This window comes from Syzygium oleosum, unplaced genomic scaffold, assembly GCF_021117445.2.
Source record: "Syzygium oleosum isolate NSW1041296 unplaced genomic scaffold, Sole_v2.1 Sole_v2.22, whole genome shotgun sequence".
Lineage (NCBI taxonomy): Eukaryota > Viridiplantae > Streptophyta > Magnoliopsida > Myrtales > Myrtaceae > Syzygium > Syzygium oleosum.
Window position 1 is genome coordinate 4,937,864 of NW_026607506.1, and position 12,068 is coordinate 4,949,931.

Below are 12,068 nucleotides of genomic sequence, written 5' to 3' on the forward strand. Positions count from 1 at the left end.
TTGCATGGCCCCCCTTTTAACGTTTTTCTCTTTTTTTATTTGCTCCTCTTTTTTTTCTCTCCTTTTCTTTCCTTCTTATTCTCATCTTTCCACGCCTTTAGTTTCGTACCGACAATAGTGTTTCCCTCTATTCCCTTTTCTCCATTTTTTCGCTTCGGACACGCCCTTGGTATCTCGTCATCTTCCATTTTTTCTCAAAAAACATTCAAATGCAAATGCTAAGTTGAATGCTTCTTGTGAGTCCCCGACAATAGTTGAATGCTAGTTCCTATGTACAGATAACTGATGAATCCCGCTGAAGCAGCTCGCAAACACAGGGTTTAATGACGACGAGGGAGATCGAAGTCGCGGGACACTGATACACGTCCTCGAACAAGACAATGTCTACTATTCGGTCATCGGTTGTCCCCTCATCGGATCCTGGCTCTAGGACTCCTCCCTCGTCCTCTCCGAGTGGCTCTCCAACGGAGCTCACTTCCACTCGTTCCCTCTCACCGGTCAAGAACGTCACCTAGCTCGGCGTCGGATCCGCTGGCCTCCGTGGGCTCACGGCGGCTCGACGCCAGCCATGTTGTCCTCACTGATGTCGCGCCGATCCTCTCGAGGCGAAGAAGGAACGTGGAAGCGAATGGCGCAGGTGAACAAGTGGAGGTGAGGGAGCTGGTGTGGGGATCAGAGGAGTTAGCAAGGGGAATCGGGGAGGAGTTCGACGTCATGTTGAAGAGAGCACATGTTTTTAGACACGGAGGAAGCGAGGGAGTTGGGAAGACGCTGCGAAGTTGCGCAACGCGTTCACTACTCAGGGCTTCGACTTTTCATCAAAGTTCTGGGACTTTTGGCTCAATCTGTCTTCTACCAATCCTCCTTCTAGAGTCTATATACATGCTTCGGAGGCTTGTCTAAAGCAAAAAATGTAAAAAGAGGGAATAGTGAGGGAAAAAACAAGAAAAGTGGGACTCGCTATAAAAGATAAAAAGAAAAAAAAATGAGAAGGACAGCGCATTTGATCGAATAAAAACAGGAGAATAATGCTACACGGTGGGCCACGTAAGGGACGACATGGTCAAAATGTTATAATAAGGAATGTTTAAGTTAAATAAGGAGTGAAAAAAGTGAGACCCTTTATGAATTCCATTTAATCTAAAGTAATTTGCACTTGTATAAAGCATTGGACAAAAGCTCTCTCAAATGCACTCTTAGCACGGGGATCACAAAATCTTCTTACTATTTTAGTATTTCTCCCATTATTTTATAGTAACTTTTTATTTCCAATCTTTTGATAAGAGATTCTTTTCTAGAACAATCTTAAAAAAGTGTCACGCTCAAATTACAATTGCAAATCAATCAAAAGTATAGTTTTTATCTGTTTGTCAATTTAGTTCAAGACTATTTGCTAGAAAATTATTGAAACTGCTTTTTACACTATCGTTTAAGATATTATACAAGACATCGGTCAATGACTTAAAAATTAATTGAATCTAAGGCATAAATTTGTAAATTTTAGGTAGAAAGAACAAAAAATACTTCTTATTTCTAACGCCTTTAATGGAGGTTAAGGGTGCGCATGAATACCATTCTGTGCCCGGGCGCTATTTCTGAACAGAAATGATTTTTTTTATTCTGTGCCCGGAAACAATTTCTGAGTATTTGAAGGCGTTTGATAAACTGTCCAAAATTTCTATTCCTAGAGTAGAAAAGAATAGAAATGCGTTTGGTAACTACACAAAATTTCTGTTCCCAAATAATATTTTAATAATATTTTGAATCGTTTAATTTTTTTTTATCCATTTTCTTCTTTGGCCATGGCCGGTCGCTGGCGACCGGCGACCGGCCACGCCCGGGCCGCCGAGGGCGTCACGGCCCTCGCCGGCCGCCGGCGGAGGCGAGGGTCGCCCTCGCCGGCGAGGGCGAGGGCTGGACCTCGCCTCCCGGGCGAGGCGGCCTCGCCCAAAGACGGCGAGGCTCGACCTCGCCAGATCCGGCGAGGCCGAGCCTCGCCGTCGCGACCCACGGCGAGGTCGGCTTCGCCGTGGGTCGCAACGACGAGGCTTGGCCTTGCCAGATCCGGGCGAGGCCGAGCCTCGCTCTCCGGGCGAGGCCGACCTCGCCTGTCACGACCGACGACGAGGCTCGGCCTCGCTCGATCCGGACGAGGCCGCCTCGCCCAAGCGGCGAGGGTCCGGACTCGCCCTAGCCGGCGAGGGCGACCTCGCCTCCGCCGGCGGCCGGCGAGGGCCGTGACGCCCTCGCCGGTCCTGGGCTGTGGCCGGTCGCCGGCGGCCGACCCAGCCAAGGAATAACAACACAAAAATAAGAAAAGAAAAAAAGAAAAAAAACTGATTCTCAAAATTGTGCCGAGAAACAAGAAGCAACTTTTTTTTACTTCTTGTTTCTCTTCCAAAACTATTTTTCGGCACAAATTTTTGCAAAAATGTGCCCAGGAACAAAAAGTTTACCAAACGCATTTCTGTTCCCAAACTATTTCTGGGAACAAAAGAACAGAAATTTTTACTATTTGGCACGTTACCAAACGGGCCCTAAGTATCTCTTGGTTGCTAGTGTTTTCCTTCGTAGTTTTTAGGTATATAACTTCTTTCATCTTAAATGGCAGATTGTATATCTAGCTTTGTTGTTGTAAAATTTATTTCTTTATTTTTTAAAGACTTTGTTCTACAATAAAGTTATTATCAAGTAAATTCCCTTATTCTACTTCCTTGATCTTGTGATCCTCTCATATGGGTTTGGATAAGAAATTTTTGTTAAAATTAACTAAAATTATTGTCGCGACCTCACCTCCTGCTAGTGTAGGCCACCTAAGAGTTCGGCTAATAGATTATTAAGTCTAAACCTAATTCGGACCCTCCCAATCCCTACTAATTCGCAACTTAGGATTTAAATTCTTAACATGCAAATATTGTCATGTTGGAGTCACTCATAATCTATTTACGGTGGATCGATTAGAAACGCAAATAAAATATAGGAAGACATGTTTTATTTTTACGAATCAGAGATTTTAAGTTCGGGAACTTGGTTATGCTATAGCTAGTCTAATGCCCTTTCAGTACCTTTTCTTTTCAAAAAAAAGTGTTTGAGCAGAAAGTTTGGATCCATTTTATTACTTAGATGCTAACATGTGAGGTGACATTCGAGTGCGCAATCCACCAATTTAACACCCAATAAAGAAAGCAATGAATAAATTACTAGCTTAGGAGACTAATGTAAACATATGCATTATTAGCTAGAAAATCACACAGACAGTCCTATTATGATTTCTAATTAACAAGCACTTCAATTAATGTGTTCTTTAGGGTTTTCTCTTTATTTAAATGAAACTAACCTAAGTGCAATGACGTGCGAAATATGACATGCAATTAATTAAACCTAGCATGCGAACTATATGTCATGCGACGAAATGACCTAATGCTAATGATGGGCAAATGATGTATTTTTGGTATTTTTCATTAAAATTCAGAATAATAAAAAACGCCTAAAATAACATGCAATCTCTTCTAGAGAAGATAATTTAATATATCCTAAAGTGACTCTTTTTGGGTATTTTTATGAAAATTAGAAATAATTAAATATCCTAAATAATCTATTAAGACTAGAATAATCCGTAATTTAAACTAGGAAATAAACTACCCTAAATCCCAATTTAAATCAGAAAAATGTCCTATCTTCTAGATATATTTAGGATACCCTGAACATGCAATGTTTCTAATTTAAAACCTAACTAATATTTTTTTGGGATTTTCTTTTTAAAGGAAATAAATCAAATAGACAGATAACCACCACGATCAAAACCAATCCACGTGATCCATAGGATTTGTTTTATCATCTTTGAATTAGGAAAACGATATAAATCGACGATCATATCCATGAGGTTATGGATATTGATGGAAGGCTATTCGTTTAAATTTGGAAACAAAATAAAATATATTATTGTATTCAAATAGTTATGGATAGAATAAAGATTTTCCGTGCCGCCGAGTATCGTATCTCATGGTTGAGATCGAATAGTCGTCCTGGCACGTTGTTAAGTTAGGAATTTCCTAACTTAGGGTATCTTTTGGAATCTTGCAAATATGCCATGCATCATTCAAATATATATCTTCTGACCAATCAAAGATAACAAAATCACTCAAATTAAGAATTTAAATATTTGAAACGATATCGGATAAAGTTTCTTACCTAATTTGCGGATATCTTCCAAATTTGAACTCGACTCCGGATCGCGATTGCGGAACGTGTGGTGGCCAACGGCGATGGACCAACGGAGGCGTTAGACTCGCGAATTGCGGCGGGACTTGACGAATGGTACCCTGCGGTGTGACTCTGTAACATCCTCAATTTCAGTCCCTGGGAAATGGCTATGGTTTAAGTTTGGTGGTTTTCGAATCGAAGCCAATTTTACTCTTGTTCTGGAAAACCCGTATTCGGATCCTCTGTACCATTTCGTTTTGTTATTTTTATGGAGAATTTTATGATCCGAATTTCCAAACACTTCCTTTTTCAAAGTTTCTCCAAACATCTTTGTTGACACCTATTTTTAATTTGCCCAAAATTAATTGCAAAATTTAGGAGTTAATTTCGTTAATTCCTAAAACAAAAAAATATTTCAATTTAAATGCATTGCATATAGACATAAGGCATATGTGCATTAATAGGGCCTATTACAGCATATTTTCTTAAATTTTAAACAAAAATTTAAAAAAAAAAAAATCGAGTCGGGCCGGGTCGGAGCTGGGCCGACCCGGCCCATTTCTTTTTTCCTTTTTTCCTTTTTTCCCCCGGGCCCAGGCCCTTTTTCCTTTTCTTTTTTCCCTTCGCGCGGGCCCGGCCCGTTTCCTTTCTTCTTCTTTCCTCACGCCGCTGTCGGGCCCGGGCCGGCCCATGCCCTTCTTCCTTCCTTCTTCTTCCCCCTGCGCCGGTCGCTCTCTCCGCCCCTATTCTCCCCTGCTCGAGACGTCACGCCGACGCACGGCGGCGCCGCTCCTCGGCGTCACTATCCGGCCAGAGGAAGGCCGAGAGAGCACGCCGACGGGACTGGCATTAATTGCCAGTCCCGTCCTCCCCCTGTTTCCCGCCTCTCTCTCTCCCCCTGTTGGCCTCTGCTGCCTCGCTGAACCGGACCCACCCCTTTTGCTCTGCTCTGCTCTGCACCGGCCTGCCATGGCCACGAAAGTCGTGGGGTGGCGTAGGCCGGTGCAGGCCGTCGTCATTGCCAACGTAACGGAGCCGGGGGACGCCGCCTTAAGGCCAGAGAGAGAGAGAGGCCCCTGGGTCGGCCATTTTGGAGAAAAATACAAAGGGAGCGTGAGAGCGTGAACCGAGAAGAGAGAGGAGCCTCGGAGGGTCTTGCAGGTCCCAGCCGGCCTCGTCGTCACCAGCAAGCCGACCGGCAACCCTCGGAAGCAGCCCCGGTCGGCCATTTCCGGCGAAACACAGAGAGAGACTGAAAGAGACAAGAGAGAGAATAGAGAGAGAGAGGGAGCAAACCGAGGCCACGCCGGAGCAGGAAGGAGAACCCGGCGGCGTCACCGTCGCCTACGGAGCACAGGAGACCCCCGAGCGCGCGGTCGACCGGTGAGCCTCTCGGCCGAGAACCGCCTCTGTTTTCCCCTGTTTTCCGGCGTGGTTGGGCCGGGACTCGCGCCCGGCCGTTTCGTGCGAATCCCGGCCCATACCGATGTCGTTCCCGGTCCCCACTCGCCGTCGGAAGTGAGCCACAGTCGCCGGAGGAGGCCGAAATCCCTTGATTTTTGCCGCGCACGCCACTTGCTCGATGAAATGCCTCAAAGAGGCTGGTTTTTTTTTGCGCCGGCGGCAAGCAGGTGAGCGGACGGTGACCGGTGGAGTGGAGAGGTTCGTTTTTAGTCCCGGGGGCCGATTTGGGGGTGGCGCCGGTGCAGGTCCCCCGGCGAAAGGCCGATTTTCGGCCGCCGGCGTCGCTTCCCACGGGTTCGGTCGGCCGGTTCGGCCAGGCAGGCCGGTCAACGCGCCGGGTCGGATCCGTTGACCGGGTCGGTCGGGCCAGGCCGGTTCATTGATCAGACCCGGGTCAACTCCCGGTCGGATCCGTTGACCGGTCGGTTCGACCGGCCGGTTTGGTGATCCGAGCCGGTCAACGCCCGGTCGGATCCGATTGACCGGTCGGTTCGGAGGCCGGTTCAGGTGATCAACCGGGTCAACGCCGGTCGGATCGTTGACCCGGGTCGGATCCGACCCGACCCGGTTAATATTATATTATTATTTTATTTAAAAAAAATTTTAAAAAAAAATTTAAAATTTTTTTTTTTAAAAAAAATTTTTTATTTTTTTTCTGTATTTTTTTTCTTTTTCTCTCTTTTCGAAAAAAAAAAATTAAATTAAATTAAATTAAATTTTTTTTTTTTAAAAATTATGGTATATCTAAGTTTTTAATCTAATGTGATATTATTATGCATATTTTTGTCTTGTTTAAATTAGACAATCCTGAGATTGCGCGGTAATATTTTGCATGTTAGTTTTTATTATCGCTGTATTATTATGCATGTTTTTAATACAATCGCATGAGTTGTGTTTTTGAATGTCATCTGACTTAGTTAAGGTTAGAACCTTAGGCTGCATGAATTGTTGTGTTCCTGATTGCTAATCGTTTCTGATTATGCACTCGCTTGACCACCTCATATGTTAGGAGAAAGGTCCTAATATCAATCCAAATTGCCTGACAAATCTTTAAAAAAAAAATGAACAGGGTAGAAAGGTACCGAAAGGGCATTAGTTATCTAACTAGTGTAACCAAGTCCCCGAATTCAGTCAATCTCTGGTTCGTAGGAATAGGGTGATTCTCCCATCACCCTATTTGGGTTTCTAATCGACCCACCCCAAATCGATTAGTGGCGACTCCTCGATATAAACCACTTGCATGTTAAAAACTTAAACCCTAAGTCGCGATATGGTATGGGCTTGGGAGAGCCCGAGTTAAGTCCCGAACCTAGACTTAGCACGTACCAGGCGAGCCCCTCCCTTTTTGCATGTTGTTTAAAAAGGGCTCGGGAGTTCGGTCGCGACGGACTGGCGACTCCGCTGGGGACTTGCATTTTTTTAAAGTGGACTTAAGCCAAAAATTTTTGTCTTGTTCAAAATAATTTTTGTTTGGCAGCAAGAACTCTAGGTATGATCCTGACATTAAGGTGTTATTTGTCTTGCAGGTTCGAATTGATTGTTTATAATTTGTTGTGCATGCTTTAATGATTTAGCACTACACCGTTGCACACACAACCACGCTGCTAGGACCTGGGCCGCGATAGGGCATGTTAGGATGGTGTTAAGAAAGATACGACCTCGAACGCGAGCCCGCGATGTAGAGGTTGCCTTTCTTTTCCCCGAAATTTATTTCTAAAAATCGTAAAGAAGTATCTTTAGCCGCTATTCGCGTGACTATAAGATATTCCTTTCGATTTGGCCAAGGTTAAAAGGACTTGACACCAACGCGAGACTGCGACGGTCAGGCACCCTTTTAACTTCATGTTGTTGAGCCAGTCTAGATAGAAATCGAACCTCACTCCTCATGTGCATGTTGTTGCGATTGCCATGGTTCAAGGAAAGGTATATATTCTATCCCTTCTCATTTTTTTATATATACGGTCTACTTATTCAATTGATTTGTTACTGTTAGGCCACCCGTTGATTGCAATCTATATACCAGGGATACGCTTATTGCGGAGCTTGTCCGTAAAAATAAGCGCCTCCGAGAGACCATGATTTCCCCATCGTTTATAAAATGAGTATCCGGGAATGGCGCCCTTTTGTTAAAATCCCTTGTCTTTTATATTTTCCTAATATTTATGTTTAGGGGTTTTGGTTTTCTTCTGTAAAAATGCTTATGGGTTGTACAAATGTTAATATAACTCGGGCCGTTTTTTATGCTTTAAATAAAATTTTTTGCCCCTTTGATGACACCATCGCGGCCTTCGGCCCAGTGGTATCCGGGGATGTAGCGTCACGGTCCGAGGCGACCGGGGGTTCGAACCCCGGGGACGCCGCCTGTAATGTTAATATTAATAAAAACCTTTTTTGCTTATTTTTTTCTTTGCAAATAAAGAAAATATGCAATAATAATATGAATAAGTCATAGAATGATTCTTTATTAGGCATTATACTCATTCATATACGCGTTTTCGCAGGTAGCTACAAAGAATGGCCGAAGAAAATGTCCGTCTCAACAACATGGAGGACGAGATAAAAATGGTCATCAATGCGATCCAAAATCTCACAAAGCAGGTGGAATCCATTCATGGCAAGCTCACACCTACGCCTGCAATAGTTGAAGTGGTGTTACCACCACCGTCTACTGGAAAAGACGAAGCCTCCGCCAGTGACAGTAAAATGCCCCTGCTGGAGGACGATCCGCTTCCCCTTGCTGTTAGGAAGCCTGAACTTGAAGCTGTACCAATGACAGAACAGGACAAACGCCTTGCAAAAGTCGAGGAGATGCTGAAACAGCTACAAGGCCCGCAGAATGCTGTCCCACTTGACCTGTCTATATACAAACGGGTCAAAGTACCAGAAAAGTTCAAGATGCCGGAATTCGAGAAATATGATGGCACCTCATGCCCCAGACATCATCTGCACATGTACCATGTGCGGATGACTCAGTACGTTGATAATGAACCCCTCATGATTCAGACCTTCCAAGCGAGTTTGACGAGGCCAGCCCTGACATGGTATATGTCGAAAGATGTGGATACTTTTAAGTCTTGGGATGATGCCGCTGATGCATTCCTCAAGCATTATCAATTCAACCTGGACGTCACCTTTACTCGTGACGATCTGGAACGCGCTGAGAAGAAGAAGAGTGAGTCCTTCAAAGAGTATGCCACCGGATGGAGAAACTTGGCCGCCAGTTACCCCATAACTCACCGATCATGAACAAGTGAAGTTGTTCATAAAGTCTCTTCCATATGAATACAGACACCGCCTGGTAGGTGCCACTGCTGAATCCCTTAATCGTCTTGTTCCTGTGGGTGAACGAATCGAAATGGGATTGCGTGAGGGGTGGTTTACAGACCCCACTTCCACAAGCAAGAAACTCGGTATGAAGAAGGAGAAAGAACCCCTGACAGATGCGGATGTTGCATACACCCAAACCGTTCGTCCTTCCCCAATGATTCAGATAAGCAGTGGACAGCAACCGGCCTCAGGCCGCAAGCCGGCCCAAAGGCGAAATAACAAAAAGCAGTTCACGCCACTCCCTTTGCCTATGTCTCAGATCCTGCCTATTCTCCTGGAAAAGAGGTTGCTTGCTAAAGAGCCAAAGCGTGAAAATCCCGAGCGTTTCCCCAACTACAATCCCTCCAAGGCATGTGACTATCATTTGGGTGAAATGGGACATTCCGTCAATGACTATGCTGTCTTGAAAAATAAGGTCCAAAAATTGCTGGATGCAAAGATGTTTTCATTCCGCAACGCACCACCCAATCAAGCAGGAGGCACGGATGTCGTCATTGAGTAAACTGTAGACTCAATTTCCCTTCTTTAGAATAGAGGCATATTTAATAGTTTGAATCCTCCTATGTATGAGCTTTTCTTGCTTTCTAAAGTCTCAGTTGTTTTCTAGAATTCCCAGTTTTCTGAATTTGTAATTATGCTTGGAATTTTAGTATTGCAATTTCCATTCCAACAAATGTAATTCGCCTGAACTATTCAAAAGAATTACAAATGTTTTGTTTTGAGGGCCTGAGGAAGTATCCCAAACCGGCCCGTTGATGATATCCAGCCATGTAAAGGAAAGTGTTCTGAGGCCCGGGCTTCCTCATCCTTCCTCGTTTCTAAGCTTTTGAAAATAAAACAAACGTTTTATCATTTTTCAAAAGGGCCAAAAAAGAACGGTGGTGGAAAAGCGTGCATGCTCTTAGCCCTGTTTGTTTTTCTAACTCGCTCAATTCGTGTGTCAGAGCATACTCCTTTTTGATTTGTTATTACGAATGGGACATTTGAAAATGACACAAGCTGAAGAGCACACCAGACCTTGATGATGCTAGCGGACCAACTCATCTGATAGGGGTAGTCCGAGCGAAGATCATCCCACCTTCAATGAAACATGGGGCAAATCTCACTACTACCAGTGGGTGATATCAACCCCAGAAAGTCAAAGAGAATGCTGACCATTCCTTGACCCCATGATGAGCGAAACATCATTTTGTACAAAAGTCAGGGGCAGATCAAGAAAAGATTATCCCTTTTGAAAGAAAAGGTATGTCTTATTCCTTAACAAATTTTGGAAATGACATTCCATCCCTTTTCTTTTACAGATAATGAACTGGGGAACATGCTAGACTCTGACGTGCTAGCGAGCCGGATAGAGCACCAATGTCGGGACCTCTCGAATGAAACATGACGAAGAAGTGCTTAATTGGAAGAGTAAACTAGGGGGCATGCGATCTCCCAGTCCATCAAAAAGGGTGTATTTCGTTCCTAAAGTTCATCCACTTTAGCATAGAAATGACATATCTTTTCCTTTTACATAGGACAAAATTGAGTAAAGAATACTCATGTACAAGCAGCTGGAAAGGACTTTGCATATGACAAAATGGCGTCAAGGCAGATCCTGACAACCACAGAAGTCTTGATGGTAGTCATGCCCATGTTCGTCAAAGACCTTTAAAGTAGAGATTAGCTTTGCTGCGAAGATCCCCATGCAAGCAATTGCACATGCCTGTGCAATCAGGAATCGGAGCATTCACAAGAAACTCCCCGACGTACCGGAGCCGCATTGACACAGCATCCGCTGACAATAGAACCCTCTATTCGGGAGCACCCCTAATTATAGAGGATTTCATTCGAGCTTCGAGACCTAGAATATGGAGGAGCAGATTGAGACAGAGAAGGCTGAACAAAGTAAAGAGGAGAAAAGACTCTGCTAGCTTTGAAGGCGAAATGGAAGAAGGGTAATTTGTATCGTTCTCAATTTACCCTCAATCATCTCATTTCTAACACAAGCTCCTGTTTTTGTTAGGAAGAAATTATCAACATCCGAGAAAACTCAAGGAGTTGTCAGTTTGATCTCAAATGAAAGGAATCACGAAGGGTAATGTTGTATCGTTCCCAATTCCTGTTCCCCAAAGAGCCATTCATTAACATGGTCTTTTTTATTATTATCTTACAGGTTTACCTCGTTGCTGCTGCAGCACAGGTAAGTATTTCTTTCCCTTAAAGCTTTAAGAGTTGAAAGAATCAAAAGAAAGAGGAAATATGTTAAAGCAAATAAATGCTTAACCTTCCCCCAAGTGCATTGCATATCTTTTGGAAAGAATTTCGCATGGTAATTTTACCTGTTTAATTCACCAATTCCCTGTGAAAATCTGGACAATTCGACGAATGGTGTCGAACTGCTCCGATGTATTGAACGAGGTATCTCAAGATGATGAGAGGCAATCCTTAGTCTATACACATTCTCACGTACCAAACCCATGTAAGATGAGCGAAAAGGTTCCACTTCTACAAGGTAAAGGGGTTTCTCGCATAAGGTACGGTAGCCAAAATGACGAGAGGCAGTTCATTTCTCTGCCCCATACACTACCATTAATCCTTTGCTTGACCATTTGAGCCCATACACTTGGAGGTTCTTTTTAAAATCACCCCTGTCAAGAACCACCCCACATTGGGGCAGCTTGAGGTAAACCAGCATTATAGGAAGGATTCAAATCCAGAGGGAGCAAGAAGAGCGTCCCTCCTTTTCGATCACCGCCCCTGTGACTTCGGCTTCGTCGTTTTCACGGATCCGGTGGTCCTCGACAGGGTCCTCCAAGACAAGCACACCATCGACGGCCGGACAGTCGAGGCTAAGAGGGCTTTGTCAAGAGAGGAGCAGCAAACTAAAGCCTGTCCAAAATGCCAATATCTTATTGATAATGAGTGATGTTGTCACCGAGCAAGACAGAAAGGATGAGGAGTTTGTAATATCTAAAATTTTCTATGATCATCAGCTGCAGTAGCTCGCACAAAGTGAAAAGATGAATAGAAATTTCTTGCTCTCATTTGCATTAATCTTTGAGTGTTTTTATTGCAGATGAACTCTCACAATA